Here is a 20,231-nt window from a genome sequence, read left to right on the forward strand (position 1 = left end):
ATCATTATGACTACTCCAACATGCCTAACATTTTTCCAAAATAAAAAATTATTTTCTTGGAGTTATCTATAAGGAATATTGAGTCATAGATATGACACATTTTTATAATGTCACATTAGAAATTCTACAAACAGCTAAAGATTGTGTTAAAAAAGTTTTAAGTGATGGTATAAATGTTGGACATGGTAAAGATAGAAACACTACTCTGCTCTAAAACCTCACTCATCTTAGGGAGATGAGGACATTTGGTCCCCCCAGTTAGAATATTTCTGTTATACTGGCTCTATGCCTCAGACACAGTTATAGCCCTTTGTAAATACAGATTAAAGAAAAAATACAGAGAATATCTGTTGTACTTATCTGGCATATAAATCTAGAAAATTTGAAGCTTGATCTGAAGTACTATGATATCTATCAGAGGCAGTAGGTCTCAGTGTTTATAGATAGTGACGGGAATAAAATGCCAGGAGCTTCTAACGACAACATAGGTATCAGATCTCTCAGAACAAAAGACAAAGTGAGCAATAGCAGAATCTCTAGTTATATAATATAAAATTCTCTACATTTGTTGTTATGCTACTGGATATTAGATTTATTAAATTATGTTGTCTCTTTGTTTATACTTCATTATAATCTTTTTGAACAGACACAATTTGGAGGTTTGCTTCACTTCATATTATTACAACTGCTATGTATGGAATCTAGAATCTTGTTAAAATCCAACAAGTCTTTCTTGAATCAAGCCCTATTTTTTGAGACCCTGAAACAAATTCAACATAAACATATTTACTTTTACTATACAATATTAATTCTACTAAAAGCACTTATATTACTTTAAAAATATTACTTATTGGGGTGCCTGGGTTAGCTTAGTCAGTTAAGCATCTGACTTGATTTCAGTTCAGGTCATGATCTCAGGGTCGTGAGATCAAGCCCTGGCGGGCTCCATGCTGGGTATGAAGCCTGAAAAATAAAAATAAAAAATAAATACATAAAAATAAAAGTATTACTTATTACTAGAGAAACAGATGCTTATAATTAACAGAGACTCTAATGTTTAATTTCTTCAAAGAGCCTAAAACATTTATGTATTGTGACTGAAATAAGAATTTGTTAGTTGATTTTCTTCTGTTTGGACTGTCAGGAAAAGGTTTTGAAATGAGAAAAGAAAATAGCCTGAATTTGTTCTTGCCACAGCAAATTTTTCTTCTAAAATAGGAAAGAATCTCTACAGTTTAACTTTAAAATATAGTCAAGAGAATACAAAAATGGATTTATCTGTAAGAGAACCACATATCCATGGAAAGGAGTAGGTTTCACATATCCTCTTTTCAGAGTTAGCTTTAAAAATTCCATGAACTAACTGTCTCTCTCATGAGTCATTTAAAATTAATAATATTTTACTAAATATAAAATCCAAATTATTCTTTTGGTCTCTGGAATGACTAGTTAGCATTTGTGGCACATATGTGTATATATCACTTAAATTCTAATTCATGTATTCATTTATTTATTTATTCATTCAAAACATATTTATTCAGCTTCCATCATGCCTGAAAATGTGCAGGGCATTGATTAGCACTGCGTAATAGATTTTGTGGTTCTTTTAAGGTTCAAATTAGTCAAAGCAAACATTCTTAAAAGTAGAAATATGATTATTATGATACTAACAAGATTCACTATTGAGGGTCTCGTTCTCCCCATATTGGTATTATCTATAGGTCTCTCATTCTTCTCCATTCTCTTAGAATGCTCCTATTATGAATTTCTTTAAATGTATCCATCTGCCTAGTAGTTCATTAACTATAACATGTTTTGGAGCTGTTCTTATAACAGTCTTTGACTGAGTTAATAATCATAAAGACATAGTTGTCTGTCTTTACTATACTTCAGATCACCAGGCATATACCATGAACAAAATTATAGTAAGCCTTTATTGTTACCTTTTCCATTCCCAATCCTCTTTTTTGTCCGTTCAGCTCTCCCCAGAGACTGACACTCTCATGGTGCCTTTGCCTGCTGTGATACTCAGGTGTCTTCTCTTGACAGATACCCTGATCAACTTCCTCCTTCTTTACATCCCCTGGCTCTCATCAAAATTTACTGGTTCTGAAAGCAATAACATACTCCTCTCTAATTCCTAAGGTAAGAACTTTTTAACCTAATAAACCCAAAGCACTGTTTCTATGAGATGAGTTCATTATAAAGAGCAGAGCTCTATGCCACAAACTCTAAAGTTGACCGCATCTGCTTTTTAACACTGATTTCTTGAGATGATTTTTGTACCTTGAACTGATAAGTATCCCTTTTTAAACTTTTACCATGAAACTTTTCAAATATTCACAATATTAGAAAAATAACTTATTGAACTCCCATGTAGCCACTATTAATATTTTGCTAATTGTATTTAATCTATCATCCCATCCCATTTTTCTGGAGCATTTTAAGGCATATCCCAAATAACTCATAATTTCACCTATTATAAATACTTCAGAATATAGTCCTAAATAATAAATATATATAACATAACTACAATGCCAACATCACCTCCAACAACTGACTAGTTGTTTCTAGTTGTCTCAAAAATGTTACTTTATAGTTGGCATTATCATATCAGTACCCAAATAAGCTCTGCATATGCCAAAGTCAATATTTTAATGGTTAATATTTCTGCTTAGATAGAAAAGTTTTGTCTGTACCACAGTGCAAGATAAACACAATGGAAGACTGTTTCCTGTAGTAATTAAGTGTCTTAGCTCTATAGTCACAGTTTGGGCTCCGATCAGGGCTGTGTTTACAAGCTGTATGATATTGGATAAATTCGTCTCTCTGAGCCTGTTTTTTCAACTGTAAAATGGGAGTTATGAGCATTTAAAATGGGTGTGTATATTATTTATTTTTAATTTTTTAAAAGATTTTATTCATTTACTTGTGAGAATCAGAGAGAGCATGAGCAGGGGGAGGGGCAAATAGAGAGGGACAAGCAGACCCCACTGAGCGGGAGCCTGACACAGGATTCAATCCCAGGACCCCGGGATCATGACCTGAGCTGAAGTCAGACGCTTAACTGACTGACTCACTCAGGCACCCCTATATTTAAAAACAGTTTACATGGTCCTCAGAAATAGTCTTAATAAATGCATTTATTTTATTAGTTAATGTAGGTGGTTTTTCCTTCCTTTGCGTGTGTATGTGTGTATATGTTTACATTTTGCCTTAGAATATGAAAATCTTAAGGTATTAAGCTGTCAAAGAAAAACAATCACAACAGACTTAATTCTTCTTGAACCTTATTTAAAGAAAGGAGACCTTTCCAGGTAGGAGTATAAGCTAGGATTTTAGAGATATAGACAAATTATAACTAATTGATGCCAGCCTTTCAACATGACTGAGAAACTTTATTGGTGAATTTCATAGTAGATGCAGAGTGTGTGTGTGTCCTGAGTACTTAATATGCATATTCCACTCACATAAGAATATCACAGAAACAATGTTCTAGAGTGTCAGATATTTCTATGAAATCCAGTTGATTAAAGGTTCGAACAATGGCCCTAATTTGTTTGAAAACAATGAAAAGTGTAATTGTGTTCATTTAATCAAGGATACTAGAGTGCCATCTAGTGCCCAAGTTTCATGAACTGTAGATACATGGCCCTTAGGGACCAGTATATAATGGAACAGGCATATACTACTCATACAAAGTATACAGAAGTAACAGAAAATATGACAATTTCTCATTTTATGTGATATTCTTATGGAGCATAATCTGATGTTTATTTTGATGCCACAATTAGGTTTTTAAAATATTAGATTTTTTTTTCAGTGATGTAAAACTACCATTTTTTATTGTTATGTTAATCACCATACATTACATCATTAGTTTTTGATGTAGTGTTCCATGATTCATTGTTTGCGTATAACACCCAGTGCTCCATGCAGAACGTGCCCTCTTTAATACCCATCACCAGGCTAACCCATCCTCCCAACTCCCTCCTCTCTAGAACCCTCAGTTTGTTTCTTAGAGTCCACAGTCTCTCATGGCTCATCTCCCCTTCCAATTTCCCCCCTTCATTTTTCCCCTCCTGCTATCTTTTTTTTTTAACATATAATGTATTATTTGCTTCAGAGGTATAGGTCTGTGATTCAACAGTCTTACACAATTCACAGCACTCACCATTGCACATACCGTCCCCAATGTCTATCACCCAGCCACCCCATCCTTCCCACCCCACCCCCCACTCCAGCAACCCTCAGTTTGTTTCCTGAGATTAAGAATTCCTCATATCAGTGAGGTCATATGATACATGTCTTTCTCTGTTTGACTTATTTCGCTCAGCATAATACCCTCCAGTTCCATCCACGTCATTGTAAATGGCAAGATCTCATTCCTTTTGATGGCTGCATAATATTCCATTGTATATATATATATATATATATATATATATATATACCACTTCTTCTTTATCCATTCATCTGTCGATGGACATCTGGGCTCTTTCCACAGTTTGGCTATTGTGGACATTGCTGCTATAAACGTCGGGGTGCACGTACCCCTTCGGATACCTACATTTGTATCTTTGGGGTAAATACCCAGTAGTGCAATTGCTGGATCGTATGGTATCTCTATTTTCAACTTTTTGAGGAACCTCCACACTGTTTTCCAGAGTGGCTTCAGCAGCTTGCATTCCCACCAACAGTGTAGGAGGGTTCCCCTTTCTCCGCATTCCCGCCAACATCTGTCATTTCCTGACTTGTTAATTTTAGCCATTCTGACTGGTGTGAGGTGGTATCTCATTGAGGTTTTGATTCGGATTTCCCTGATGACGAGCAATGTTGAGCACTTTTTCATGTGTCTGTTGGCCATTTGGATGTCTTCTTTGGAAAAATGTCTGTTCATGTCTTCTGTTCATGTCTTCTGCCCATTTCTTGATTGGATCATTTGTTCTTTGGGTGTTGATTATAGATTTTGGATACTAGCCCTTTATCTGATAATGTCATTTGCAAATATCTTCTCCCATTCTGTCGGTTGTCTTTTGGTTTTGTTGACTGTTTCTTTTGCTGTGCAAAAGCTTTTTATCTTGATGTAGTCCCAATAGTTCATTTTTGCCCTTGCTTCCCTTGCCTTTGGCATTGTTTCTAGGAAGAAGTTGCTGCGGCTGAGGTCGAAGAGGTTGCTGCCTGTGTTCTCCTCAAGGATTTTGATGGACTCCTGTCTCACATTGAGGTCTTTCAACCATTTTGAGTTTATTTTTGTGTGTGATGTAAGGAAATGGTCCAGTTTCATTCTTCTGCGTGTGGCTGTCCAATTTTCCCAACACCATTTGTTGAAGAGACTGTCTTTTTTCCATTGGACATTCTTTCCTGCTTTGTTGAAGATTAGTTGACCATAGAGTTGAGGGTCCATTTCTGGGCTCTCTATTCTGTTCCATTGATCTACGTGTCTGTTTCTGTGCCAGTACCATACTGTCTTGATGATGACAGCTTTGTAATAGAGCTTGAGTCTGGAATTGTGATGCCACCAGCTTTGCTTTTCTTTTTCAACATTCCTCTGGCTATTCGGGGTCTTTTCTGGTTCCATACAAATTTCATGGACAATAAACAAAAACAAAAACATTTGTTTTTGTTCCATTTCTTTGAAAAAAGTGGATGGGATTTTGATAGGGATTGCATTGAATGTGTCGATTGCTCTAGGTAGCATTGACATCTTCATAATATTTGTTTTTCCATTCCATGAGCATGGAACGTTTTTCCATTTCTTTGTGTCTTCCTCAATTTCTTTCTGAGTATTTTATAGTCTTTTGAGTACAGATTCTTGGCCTCTTTGGTTAGATTTATTCCTAGGTATCTTACGGTTTGGGGTGCAATTGTAAATGGGATTCACTCCTTAATTTCTCTTTCTTCTGTCTTGTTGTTGGTGTACAGGAATGTCACCGATTTCTGTGCATTGATTTTATATCCTGCCACTTTACTGAACTCCTGTATGAGTTCTAGCAGTTTTGGGGTGGAGTGTTTTGGGTTTTCCACATGAAGTATTATATCATCAGCAAAGAGTGGGAGTTTGACTTCTTTGCCGATTTGGATGCCTTTTCTTTCTTTTTTTTTTTTTTTTTTTTCGTCTGATTGCTGTAGCTAGGACTTCTAATACTATGTTGAATAGCAGTGGTGATAGTGGACATCCCTGCCATGTTCCTGACCTTAGGGGGAAAGCTCTCAGTTTTTCCCCAATATCAGCAGTATATTCTATCAGTTTTTCCTAAGATTTTGCATATCATCATAAAACAGCATCAACATCTGGGGAAATCTGAGTAAACTGCAGGTAAAATCCTAATAACAGGTCAAGGGAACTTACATAGTGAGTAATAATAATACAATTATATTTTAGGAGATTGCTATATGTTAATGTGCTTTGTTCTTTACCTCTATTATCTCTAATACTAAGGAATTCTATGAATGAGGTATTATAACCATTTTACAGATGTAATTAAATCTCAAAGAGTAATGTTTGCAACACTGCCTTGCTGGAGAGTGTAGAAGACTGTATGGTAAGTGTGACTGATCTTCATGAGATGACCCTGTGCTAGATTATATGCCATCGAATTCCATAGTACTTTAATGATGCCAATTATCAAACCAAAGCACAAAAATGACTACTGATTAAAGATAATAAAATATGTCATTGGTCTACTTATGACCTTATAACTGAAATCACCTCAAATATCTATGTCACAACTGTAGTTGTAATAGAAGCTAATAGAAAAATCAGATAATCAGATTATCTAGAAATAAGTTTTGCTCATGAAAGAACATTTATTATTTTTTTAAATGTCATTAAATTATAGAAGAAGTATTGGTATCTCTTTCACTCTTATCAGAGTTTATCAATTATTAACTTTGGCATTATCAACATTTTGGGCCAAATATTCTTTTATGTCAGGGGCTGTACTTCAAATTATAAAGAGAATACGGTTCCCAAACACCTACACCCAGTATCAGAATCATGAAATTTGTGTGGTGATTCTTGAGGAAGGCCCTCTGCTAATAGTTCCCACCTTCTTAATTTTATATATATACTCATTCCAAAAGATGTTGAAAATAATTAGTCTTGTATAGGTAGTAGAGCAGAACAGTCGTGAATAAGACCAGGTCTCTATTCTGTTGTGCTTAATGTCTAATAAAGTGAAATATTACTTTTAGTCAAAGTTTAAGAATTACCTCACAGCAGAAATTAATTTCAAAATTATATCCTGATAGATATAGACTCTGGTAGGACCTTTTTTGCAAGGCCTGATCCCAAGACTTTTCTATTTGCAAAGGCTAATCATGTATATGATGAAAGCAGTATAGATTTCCCATAATTTTATGGTTTATCTTCATTTGTTTCATATGTTGTTTATAGAAAATTGATATCTAATTTTAGGTGGGACATTTTAATGAACAGACAAAAAATAAACAAGTAGTTCCATACCACCTCAATATAAGGCAATTCTCTCTCCTCTTCTCTTTCTCTCTCCCTCTGTCTCTCTCTGTCTCTCTCTCCCTTTATATATGTATGTATATGTATATAGTTAGGTGGTAGAAAGAAGTTAGAAGTAGATTGAAAAATGGGCGAAGATAATCTAGATGGTAAAAAAAAATGGAAGCAATATGGCATAGTGAGGAGGACTTGACAGACATTTTAAAGATAATTTTAGTATAATTTTTAACTAGTTTTATGACAGGGTAAAGCTTCATAAATATTTTTTGAAAAAAATAAAAAGATGAATAACTGAACTGTCAGAGTCTCATTTTCCTTCTATAGAAAGAAAAGGATTATATATACTCTTCATATCACTCAAGAAACTTACAAATATTAAGTGAACTAATGAGGTCAGAAGTACATTATTTGTAAAGATCAAATAAGATGTGTATTATAAAGATCTCCCCGATTTCCCATTAAAATTTCCAAAAATTTATAAAATGACAACAATTGTTAATAGCACTGTAAGACAACATTAAGTCATAGCCTGGGCAAAATTTCAATTAAGTGCCTAGTCACTCCTTTTCATTTCCCAAATTATTTTATACGCAAACAATGAATCATGGAACACTACATCAAAAACTAATGATGTAAAAAAACAAAACAAAACAAAAAACTAATGACGTAATGTATGGTGATTAACATAATAAAATAAAATTTAAAAAATAAATAAAATAAAAAATGACATTCAGATCTATATAAAGAAAGGAAGAGCATTTTCCAATTATTTTAACAATACCTTACTAAACATGGGGTTCAATTTTTCTATTTGAAGTTTTCCTCTACCAGTATAATTTTTTTGGGTTTTTTTTGCATTTGACTTTGTCTTGGTAATATCAACAATAATTCCTGAATTCAATAAGCACTTTTTAGTGGTTAGAAATTATCACTATCTTTGGATGTTCTTTTAGCAAGCTCATAGTTCTTTTACATATATATCTGTGATTTTTCCTCATCTTTGTGAATAACAAAGCAAGTAAACAGAATGTAAATGAAGTAAATTGTATGGAGAATTAATTTAGTGGGCATGTACAATTTTGCCTACAAACAGCTGGCTCAGTGCTAAGCTATTGGAGATAGGTTACCGGATGTGATATGTTAGAGTCCTAGAAAGCTATGTATAAGTTTAAATTCATTAAGTTTAACACAATTTCCCCAAGTAATAAAAGAATCCTTCACGATTAAGCAACAGAATTAACAAAAAGGCTTATATAAATGAAGTTGACTTACATATATATACAGGTAGTAAGCTATATATTTATTCTTAGTTCAATTTTTGAGAAAAAAAAATTGTATCCAATCACATCAAAATATGTATATTAAGAACAAAACACTAAAGTAATAGAAGATATGGATAAACTTTATTAATAAAGTTTTTAAATGTGCAAGGGATGAACCAAATATCAAAAGGAAAACTGGAGTATTCTTTTAGAAAATGAAGTTACTTCTGTCAAGTAAAAATTCACCTTATTTCAACTGCTTTGTATGTTCATGTTCTGGCATATTGGGTTTTCTTCAAGAGAAGCACTAATTTACTTTGTAGTGTGGAGAAACTTTCTATTAGTATTTACAAGTTCAATGCTGCCTTGTCTTATGAAACATGTTATTAACTGTTAACCCACACAACACCCCTTGTTAAATAGCTCATTATTATTATCTTCACTTCCCAGCTGAAGAAACACACCAAGAGAGGTCACAGAGTGAGTCAAGGCCAGGATTAGCAATGAAAAGCACCCAGTTGTTGGTGCTTTCCTTGGTCTACCTGGCCACACTAACTAGGTGAGATGGCCTGCCTGGATAGCCACAAAGAATGGGAGCTGACCCAGAGCTTGTGTAACCAAACTCCCAATAAAGACAGCCTGTGTAGTCCTTGCCTTGGGACTTCATATTGGTGGGGCCCTCACTAATATTCTTGACCTAGATCCTGAACGTTGCCCTTACTATTCCTCACCTCATGTCACCATCACTACTGAAACCCTATGAGTTTACCTGTGGTTTGCTCTACTCTGAACCCATTTCTAAGGAGAGAAAAGTAAATAGTGCTGAGGGCATTTTACAACCTAGGTGATATTTCTGGAGGGACTGCAATCTGTATTAATTCTCTTAAAAAATGAGACCAAATTTATAATCTTTGTGGGTTTTTTAATCTAAATGTTTGAAAAAATAAATGTACATGTAATAAAAACTAACTGAAATTCTAGAGAGTGGCTGGGGTAGAAGCAAGAGACACAGTATATTTTATGAAATACTGACAATGAAATATACAGTGAAGACATGAATTTTCTAAATAATTAACTTACTATTGTTAAGAAGTCTTTCACAGTAGCAAGCACTTTAACCTTAAAAAGAAGTATGATCAAGGAAATAGAAAAGAACTCTTAAAACCAACTAATAGCAAACAAAAATGCTGGGGCTTTATTGGAACTACATAGCTTTTACGGTTTTTGAAACGTGGAGGATATGGGTTACCAATAATGTTTATCAAAAACATATTCTTATTTTAATTAATCTAATATCTCATTAGGAAATAAAGATAATTGATCAAAGAGGCAAATAAGGGTTTATCTATTGGTAAAATATCCTACTAATATTATATAGTATTTAATATATTTGATGTAACTGAGGAAATTTATAAAATGTTTTACTTTGTATAATGAAATACGGTCCTAAGTTATTTTTTCTTTAATTTAAATGAAATGAGAAAAACATTCCCCAGGATGGGAGGAGATAATAAAATATGTTAAAGCTGACAGGATAAAACAAAACAGAATTTCAGATTATCCCATTATTTACTAAAGCAACTGAATATATTAACGGTTTTCATACTAAAAAGTCACATTTCAAAATCTAGCCCAGATGACTTCACTATTGAATTCTTCTACACATTTAGGAAGAAATAATAATTCTACACAACACTTTCACCGAAGAGAAAAGCAAGGAACAGTCTCCAGCTCACCTTACGGGATCAGCACAGCCTTTACTCTAAAATTTTAAAAGGGCATAACGAGAAAGGAAAATTACAAATTTCTTTGGAAAACATAGTTGAAAATTTTTAAATGAAATATGAGCAAATAAAACCATAAGACAGATAATATAACAACATTTCCTACAAGAGGAAAACTATAAATTTCTGATGAATGAAATCAAATAAGAACTAAATAAATGGAAAGGTATTCCATGACCATGAATAGGAAGGAAGACTCAGTATTGTCAACATATCAGTAGTTCTTGATCTACAGATTCAGTACAATCCCAATCAAAATCTCAGCAAGGTATTTTGTGGATATTGACAAACTGATTCTAAAGTTTAGATGGACGAGCAAAAGAACCAGAATAGTTAGCGTAATATTGAAGAACAATGCCAGGGGATTCACAGTACCTGAATTTGAGACTTACTGTAAAACTACAGTAATCAAGATAATGTGATATTAGTGAAAGAATGAGAAGTACATCAATGGAACCAAATAGCAAAACCAGAAATAGACCCATGCAAACACAGTCAATTGATTTATGGCAAAGGAGCAAAGGCAATAAAATAGATCACAGATAGTCTTTTCAATAAATGTTATGGAACAACTGGACATACACGTTGATGAATAATGAATCCAGATTCATCAACAAAAAAATGAATCTAGATAATCTAGACAGACTTTATGCCCTTCACAAAAATTAACTCAAACTGGATCATAAAATTCAAAACTATAAAACTCCTAGAGGATAACATAGGAGAAAACCTAGATGACCTTAGATATGATGATGACTTTTTAGATATAACACCAAAGGCACAATCCATGAAAGAAATAATTGATAAGCTAGACTTCATTAAAATTAAAACTTCTGTGAAAGGCCATGTCAAGAGAATAAGAATAAAAGCCCACAGACTGGGAGAAAATATTTGCAAAAACACATGTGATAAAGGCCTGTTATCCAAACTATACAAAGAAGTTTTTTTATTTTTTAAGATTTATTTATTTATTTGAGACAGAGAGAGAGAGTGCCCGCACATGAGTGGGGGGGGGGGCAGAGGGAGAAAGAATCCTCAAGCAGACTCCCCACTGAGCACACAGCAGGGCTTGATCCCAGGACCCCAAGACCATGACCTGAGCTGAAATCAAGAGTCGACACTTAACCAACTGAGCCACCCAGGCACCCCCAAAATATACAAAGAACTCTTTTCTTTTTTTTTTTAAGATTTTATTTATTTATTTGACACAGGGAGAGAGACAGCTAGAGAGGGAACACAAGCAGGGGGAGTGGGAGAGGGAGAAGCAGGCTCCTGGCCGAGCAGGGAGTCCGATGTGGGGCTCGATCCCAGGGCCCCGGGACCATGACCCAAGCCAAAGGCAGATGCTTAACGACTGAGCCACCCAGGCGCCCCTACAAAGAACTCTTAAAACCCAACAATAAGAAAATGAACTACTGATTTTACAATGGGCCATATGATTGCATTTGTTATTAATTGGCTTATATAATTGGCTGCTCCCATGTTAGGGGCATAGAGATTTACAACTGTTAGATCTTCTTGTTGGATAGACCCTTTAAGTAGGATATAGTGTCCTTCCTCATCTCTTATTACAGTCTTTGGTTTTAAAATCTAATTTGTCTGATATAAGGATTGCCACCCCAGCTTTCTTTTGGTGTCCATTAGCATGGTATATGGTTTTCCACCCCCTCACTTTCAATCTGGGGGTGTCTTTGGGTCTAAGATGAGTCTCTTGCAGACAGCATATCAATGGGTCTTGTTTTTTTATCCAATCTGATAGCCAGTGTCTTTTGATTGGGGCATTTAGCCCATTTACATTCAGGGTAACTATTGAAAGATATGTATTTATTCCATTGTATTGCCTGTAAGGTGACTGTTACTGTACATTGTCTGTGTTCCTTTCTGGTCATGTTGCTTTTAGACTCTCTCTTTGCTTAGAGGACCCCTTTCAAGATTTCTTGTAGGGCTGGTTTCATGTTTGCAAATTCCTTTAGTTTTTGTTTGTCCTGGAAGCTTTTTATCTCTCCTTCTATTTTCAATGACAGCCTAGCTGGATAGAGTATTCTTGGCTGCATATTTTTCTCATTTAGTGCTCTGAATATATCCTGCCAGTCCTTTCTGGCCTGCCAGGTCTCTGTGGATAGGTCTGTTGCCAATCTAATGTTTCTACCCTTGTAGGTTACAGATATCTTCTCCCAAGCTGCTTTCAGGATTTTCTCTTTGTCTCTGAAACTCGTAAGTTTTACTATTAGATGTCGGGGTGTTGACCTATTTTTATTGATTTTGAGAGGGGTTCTCTGTGCCTCCTGGATTTTGATGCCTGTTTCCTTCCCCACATTAGGGAAGTTCTCTGCTATAATTTGCTCCAATATACCTTCTGCCCCTCTCTCTCTTTCTTCTTCTTCTGGGATCCCAATTATTCTAATATTGTTTTGTCTTATGGTATCATTCTGCCCTCGTGATCCAGTAGTTGTTTATCTCTCTTTTTCTTAGCTTCTTTATTTTCCATCATTTGGTTTTCTGTATCACTAATTCTCTCTTCTGCCTCATTTATCCTAGCAGTTAGAGCTTCCATTTTTGATTGCACCTCATTAATAGCCTTTTTGATTTCGACTTGGTTAGATTTTAGTTCTTTTATTTCTCCAGAAAGGATTTCTCTAATATCTTCCATGCTTTTTTCAAGCCCAGCTAGTATCTTTAAAATCAACATTCTGAACTCTAGTTCCGACATCTTACTAATGTCTGTATTGATTAGGTACCTGGCAGTCAGTACTGTTTCTTGTTCTTTTTTTTTTTTTTTTTGAGGTGATTTTTTTCTATCTTGTCATTTTGTCCAGAGGAGAATAGATGAATGAGAGAACAAAATGCTAACAGGGTAACAACGACCCCAGAAAAATATACACTAAACAAATCAGAAGAGACCTGAAACTGGGGTAAAAGAAAGAAAGAAAAAAAAAAGAAAAATATTTAAAAAAATAGAATATGATCAAATATGATCAGGCTGGTGCATAGATCAGTGTCACACACTAGATTTTGGGCTTATTTTGGTCTGTTAGAAGAAAGTGCCTCCCCAAATTTTAAGATGATAGACACTGGGGAGGGTATGTGCTATGGTGAGTGCTGTGAATTGTGTAAGACTGTTGAATCACAGACCTGTACCTCTGAAACAAATAATACATTATATGTTAAAAAAAATAAGAAGAAGATAACAGGAAGGGAAAAATGAAGGGGGTGAAATCGGAGGGGGAGACGAACCATGAGAGACTATGGACTCTGAGAAACAAACTGAGGGTTCTAGAGGGGAAGGGGGTGGGGGATGGGTTAGCCTGGTGATGGGTATTAAAAAGGGCACATACTGAATGGAGCACTCGGTGTTATACGCAAACAATGAATCATGGAACACTACATCAAAAACTAATGATGTAATGTATGGTGATTAGCGTAACATAATAAAATAAAAAAAAAGAAGATAGCAGGAAGGGAAAATGAGGGGGGGGGAGGAATCGGAGTGGGAGACGAACCATGAGAGACTATGGACTCTGAGAAACAAACTGAGAGCTCTAGAGGGGAGGGGGTGGGGGGATGGGTTAGCCTGGTGATGGGTATTAAAGAGGGCACGTACTGAATGGAGCACTGGGTGTTATACACAAACAATGAATCATGGAACACTACATCAAAAACTAATGATGTAATGTATGGTGATTAACATAACATAATAAAATAAAATAAAATAAAATGGGCCAAAGATCTAAACAGACATTTCTCCAAAAAATATGCAGAAAGTAAGCATATGAAAAGATGTTCTACATCATATGTCACCAAAAAAATACAAATTAAAGTAATAGTGAGATGTTACTACATAGCTATTAGAATGGACAAAATTTGGAACACTGACAACACCAAATGTTGGCAAGAATGTGGAGCAATGGGAGCTTTTATACATTGCTAGTGAAAATGCAAAATGGTACAGACACTTTAGAACACAGTTTGGTGACTTCATACAAAACTAACATATTCTTATCATATGATCCAGCAGTAACTCTTCTCAGTAATTACCTAAAGGAGTTGAGAACATGTCCACACAAAAAACCTGCACACAAATGTTTACAGAAGCTTTACCCAGAACTGCCAAAATTTGAAAGCAACCAATATGTCCCTCAGGGGGTGAATGAATTAATAAACTGGAATACAATAGAAATTATAGAATTCTAGATTCCAAACAATAGAATATTATTCAGTTCTAACAAGAAATGAGCTATCAAGCCATGAACAGACATGGAGGAACCTTAAATGAATATTGTTAAGTCAAAGAAGCCAGTGTGAAAAGGCTACATACTCTATGATTCCAACTATATAACATTCTGGAAAGAAAAAATTGTGGAAACAGGAAAAAGATAATTGGATCATTGCGGGCAGGGGATGGGATAAATGGAGCACAGAGGATTTTTAGGGCAGTGAAAATTCCCTGTATCATATTATAATGATGGATACATGTCATTACACATTTGTCCAAACCCAAAGAACGTACAACAGGAAGACTGAACCTTAATGTAAACTAAGGTCTTTGGGTGATTATTATGTATCAATGCAGATCTTCGATACTAATAAAGGTACCACTGGTGTGGAATGTTGAATGGGGGAGGATGCATGGGTGGGGGGGGAGGGGACAAATGGGAAATCTCTGTACCTTCCTCTTGGTTTATTATGAACCTAAAACTGCTCTAAACAAATTAAAGTCTTTAAAAAAAAAAAAAAGATTACATAAAACACACACAGACATACACACACACAGTGACACCACTATACATCTGCCAGAAATGCTGGGGGGAAAGTACTGCCAGTGAGAATATGAATAAGTACAATGTTTCTGGGAAGCTGTATAGCAGTATATCTCCTAAAGCAAAACATACCAATATCTTATGACACAACAAATACGCTATTGAATATTGCAAATGTGAATATATATGTTCACTTAAAGACATGTCAAAAAATTAACAATTTCATTATTTGACATAGTGAAATTCTGGAAGCAACCTAAACATCCATGAATAGAAGAACGTGCATAATTTTAGAATATTGATATTCTAAATGGAATATTGCATGACAATGAGAATGAGCAATCTATTTTTACAAGCAACAACATGAATAGTCTCACAGACATAGCACTGAGTGAAAGAAAACAGACATATACACAAAAATACTATATGATTACATTTATATAAATGTCCCCAATAGGCAAAACCAATCTGTGTGATAGAAGTCATAATAGAGTTCTCTTTGGGGATGTGGGAGGAGCCAAGTCAATGTGAGTTGGCCAAGCAGAATAATATTGACGATGTTCGGCCAGATCAAAGAATGGAATATACAGCTGGTGGCTAGGAGAGTATAAGGAAGCTTCTAATAATATTGTATATCTTGATCTGGGAGGTAGTTACAAAGGTGTGATTAATAGATAAAAATAATTGAAATGTACTCTTAAGATCATATATCTGTATTTGTTATGCATTATACATTCTTAGAAAATTAAATAAAAAGCAGAGATCACTTCAAAGACAAAGGGTATAAAAAATTTTCTTTTTTTTCATAATTGTATAACAATGACTAAATTCAAGTAACAAATCAAAGCTAAACAGATCAAGATAAGGCTAAGAGGAAAAACCACTGCTTAATCCTGCAACCAAAATTCAACAATTTCTATTATTTGCCAATAGATATTTTCTCATTAAGCAGCCATTGTTCATACATGTCAATTGTTTTCAGATAAAATAAACATTTCATTCTGTAGGTATATATTGCCTTTCTTAAATCCAGGCACTACTGCACAAATAAATTCTCAAGTCATGAAGGAGATCAGTTCAGCCAACATACCACCACTATTAAAATATAAATCCAAAGTACACATTTCTCTTGCCATGAACCAAACTCAAAATGTTCAGGTTATCTGTAGTGAAGCCTAAGTATGTTTTATTCCCTTCTTGATTCAAAACACCAGAGAGATCCTTCATGCCAGCTGGTTGCAGCAGAAGCCAAACAGAAATGAAACAGCAAATTATGAAGCCACCAGTGCTGCCTCCCTCTTAAACACCCTGCCCTGTTATCAAATGTCATACTGGTCCTCATTCCAGCATCCTCCCCTTGGATTGGCGACCTAGCATTTTAGTTTTAAGCACTCTATCCATAATAATAATAAAATAAACCAAGTTTTCTAAATCTACTCCCTAGATGCAGGCACAGACACTCTTTAGCTTTGCATACTATTACTCATGTCCTGAGATAACTTTATTATGGCTACTCTGATTATTAATACTTTCCTGGCTAATCAGTGTCTTTGAGGCCCCTGCACATTAAGCACAGCCATTCTATTTCAGTCCCTCACCCACCCCATTCCTTTAGCAAATTTAGGATGAAAGACAAACAGACCAGGTCCTAGGGGCATTATCACTACCCATGCTGCTCTGAGCACCCTGAGACTCAGATCATACACACACCCCATGACAGCTTCATTATCATGGGTTAAAGAGGTAATATGTGTTCCTAAAGAGAAGCACATTCATTCATTCATATTGGAATTAGGGCATAAGAAATTTCCCTTTTATTTTAGTTTACTATTTCATATTGTTGAGGCATAATGTATATAGCAGGACCTGCTCTGATCCATACATATATTGTCTTTGTCTATCAAAAACAATTCTGTAAATACAATCCCATATTCTAGCATCAACTGAAAGAATTACAAAATCTTAGCACTGAACAAGATAAATCAAATTACAAAACAAATTTATAGATGAAAACATGACTAGGAAAGATCCATGACTTGCTCAAGATCACACCACTACTCATTTGGTATTAAGTAATCTGCTTATATTTTATTACTGTGTGACAGATGTAAACAGAGAAACAAATGGAGTAATTTTCTAGCCTCTGGAAAACTGGGTAGTAGAATATTCTCAAAAATGTGTTACTGATGGGGGTGCATAGTAACAATTTTTGAGACAACTGACTTAGGTAGGCTACACTCCTTTGCTAGCATGATATTTAGTAGGATATATTTCATTTATATATATGTATTATATGTATATACATGTATTGTGTATTATATATGCACACACATAATATATGTATATATATGCTATATGTGTATCATGCATGTACATATATTACCACTTTTTGAGAACTGAAAACTCAAAATCCTCAGAAATTTAAGAAAGCATGTGATTGTAGACTAGAACTTCTTAAGCCAAGACTCAAAGACTTTAAGAGATCTCAAAAGTTCAAAGGGTCTATGAACCGGCTGATATTTGTAAAGTATTTGTATATGCATATATGTGTATATTTCAGCATGTCTGGAATATGTGTTTATAGCTTTTACTAGATTCTCAAAGGGTCTATCACTAAGAACAGTTTAAGCATCAGTGTTCTATACTCAATTTTGTATTATTTGTTCAGGTTCACTCAACCAAAAGAGCTGCTTTCCTTTGAAACTCTTAATAGAATAATCCATATTTTGTACCCTTCAGTGTTAACCTAGTCACATCTGAAATCTGGAGAGTGTGAGCTAGGTCAAGTCCTAATCAAGTTTAATTTTCATAACATGAATATTTCAAACTTAATGGATCAGTTTTGCTGAGTCCAATAGAATTCTTTCAAAAGTGGTAGCACACATCTAAACTCACACACTGTCTTTCAGGATCCCAAATCAATTCATGCAATGACTGCCAAATGGTGTATTTCAATAACTATATCACATTGGCATTATTATATAAATTCCTGTAAGGAACAGACTGATGGATCCCAATTACCAAGGGAAATTGGTTGCTGGTATGGTACAAGCAAGGAGGACTATGTTTGGAACCCAGGAGATTTTCTGAGGTTCTTTTTAGTACTTCCATGCCAACAGTAAAGATTAATGGAAAAATACAGGAACCAGAAAAGGCAGATTGAGGATTCAGAACTTTCAGGAAAGAAAGAAGATTTGGATCTACATCACCAGTTCCAAGAAACTATGATTCTACCTTACATTCTTTTAAGGTCCCATAAGAATCTGTAAGAGTTTTAAATGCTACCAAACTCGAACGGGTATTTGCAAAACCATTCCTTGCTTCCCTGGATGGTCACTGAGATGATGTCAATGCTTGGCAAAGCATCCAAAGAGCCTGGCTATGGTCCTTTCTGGAGCATATGATGGAGAGGTTGGAATTTGGAACTTGACAAATGAAGATGTATCTGTACAATACAAACACATGAGGGTTTTATACAAAGAACATGTACTCATTCAGTTTTGGTGATGACAAAACTGTGAAGTAGTGGAAAATGGATGGAGAAGAGAAGGAACCAACCATCGCATACAATATTAGGAAAGGGAGTATATACAGGAATTGATCATCACTGGAAAGAAGCTGTTTTGCCACATGTGAACATCAAGTGGACATTTGGGATGAACAAAGAACCAATCCTATATGTTGTATGACCTGGGGATTCAACAGTATAAATAGTGTTAAATTTAACCCAATTGAGACATTTCTCTTGGGAAGTTGTGCTTCTGACAGGAATATAGTGCTTCATGATATGAGGCAAGCTACTCCTCTGAAAAAGGTCATCTTAGAGATGAGAACAAACACAGTTTGTTGGAACCCTATGGAAGTTTTCATTTTTACTGCAGCAAATGAAGTTACAACCTATGTACTTTTGATACGCATGCACTGTACACTCTTGTAATGGTACATGTGGATCATGTATCTGCGGTGCTTGATGTGGATCACTTTCCCCCTAGGAAAGAGTTTGTGTCTCTTAGTTTTTATAAATCTATTTGAATCTTCCTGTGGACAAAAATAGAAGCAGGGAAGTCTATCACACAAAAAGAATGCAACACGTTATCTGGGTAAAATGGACTTCTGACAGCAAATATATTATGTGTGGATCTGATGAAATGAACATTCGTTCATGGAGAGCTAATGCTTCTGAAAAATTGGGTATACTTGCATCACGAGAAAAAGCAGCCAAAGATTATAACCAGAAATTGAAGGAGAAATTTCAACATCATCCTCATATAAAATGCATTGCTTGTCACCAATATCTATCAAAATCTATCTACAGCCAGATCCAGGAACAGAATATTGGGAAAGAAACTCGTCAACGAAAGGAAGTGAATCATCTCAAACGCCGAAAGCCTGGATCTGTGTAGATTGTGTCAGAAAAGAAGAAATACATAGTGGCAGTTGTGAAATAACACTTGGTATTCCTACCAGTCCTGACATATAATTATTTGTTACATTTTTATTTGCAAACTCAGTAAAAAAAAATACTGGCTCTAGAATAATAAATTCAGCTACATGTGTAGAACACTACCCTGAAATTTTATCCTCAAAGGTGGCCTGGTTGATAAGACTATCCAATATATTATCCTTGATCTGCTTTCTTATTTCATTGAGGAATACAGCATTTGCCAACTTACCTACTTTTACTGTTAGAAAATGTAGATACACTTTCACACTGATCTATTATTGTAGATATACTATACATTTGAATTTACATTTAAGATCAAACATCTTTTTGTTAACTTTAATATTACTTTGGGTAATTATTGCAATGATTCTTCTTATGATTACCTATAACATGTGGAAGAATTATGTCAGAACTTTTTCGATTTAATAATTTTCTGTGCTTTATTTGTATTTGGCTTTTTGATACTTTAAAGATGATCACTTATATAACTTTTATAAATAATAATTATAA

The 20,231-nt window shown here is 34.8% G+C and overlaps 1 pseudogene; it reads left to right on the forward strand.

The window, feature by feature from the left end:
* LOC123860206 (DDB1- and CUL4-associated factor 13-like) overlaps positions 1-19,725 on the forward strand; it is a 129,143-nt pseudogene extending 109,418 nt beyond the window's left edge.
* The last annotated feature ends 506 nt before the right edge of the window (positions 19,726-20,231 follow it).

This window comes from Mirounga angustirostris, unplaced genomic scaffold, assembly GCF_029215605.1.
Source record: "Mirounga angustirostris isolate CCGP_5_RB_7025 unplaced genomic scaffold, mMirAng1.0.hap1 SCAF_4, whole genome shotgun sequence".
Lineage (NCBI taxonomy): Eukaryota > Metazoa > Chordata > Mammalia > Carnivora > Phocidae > Mirounga > Mirounga angustirostris.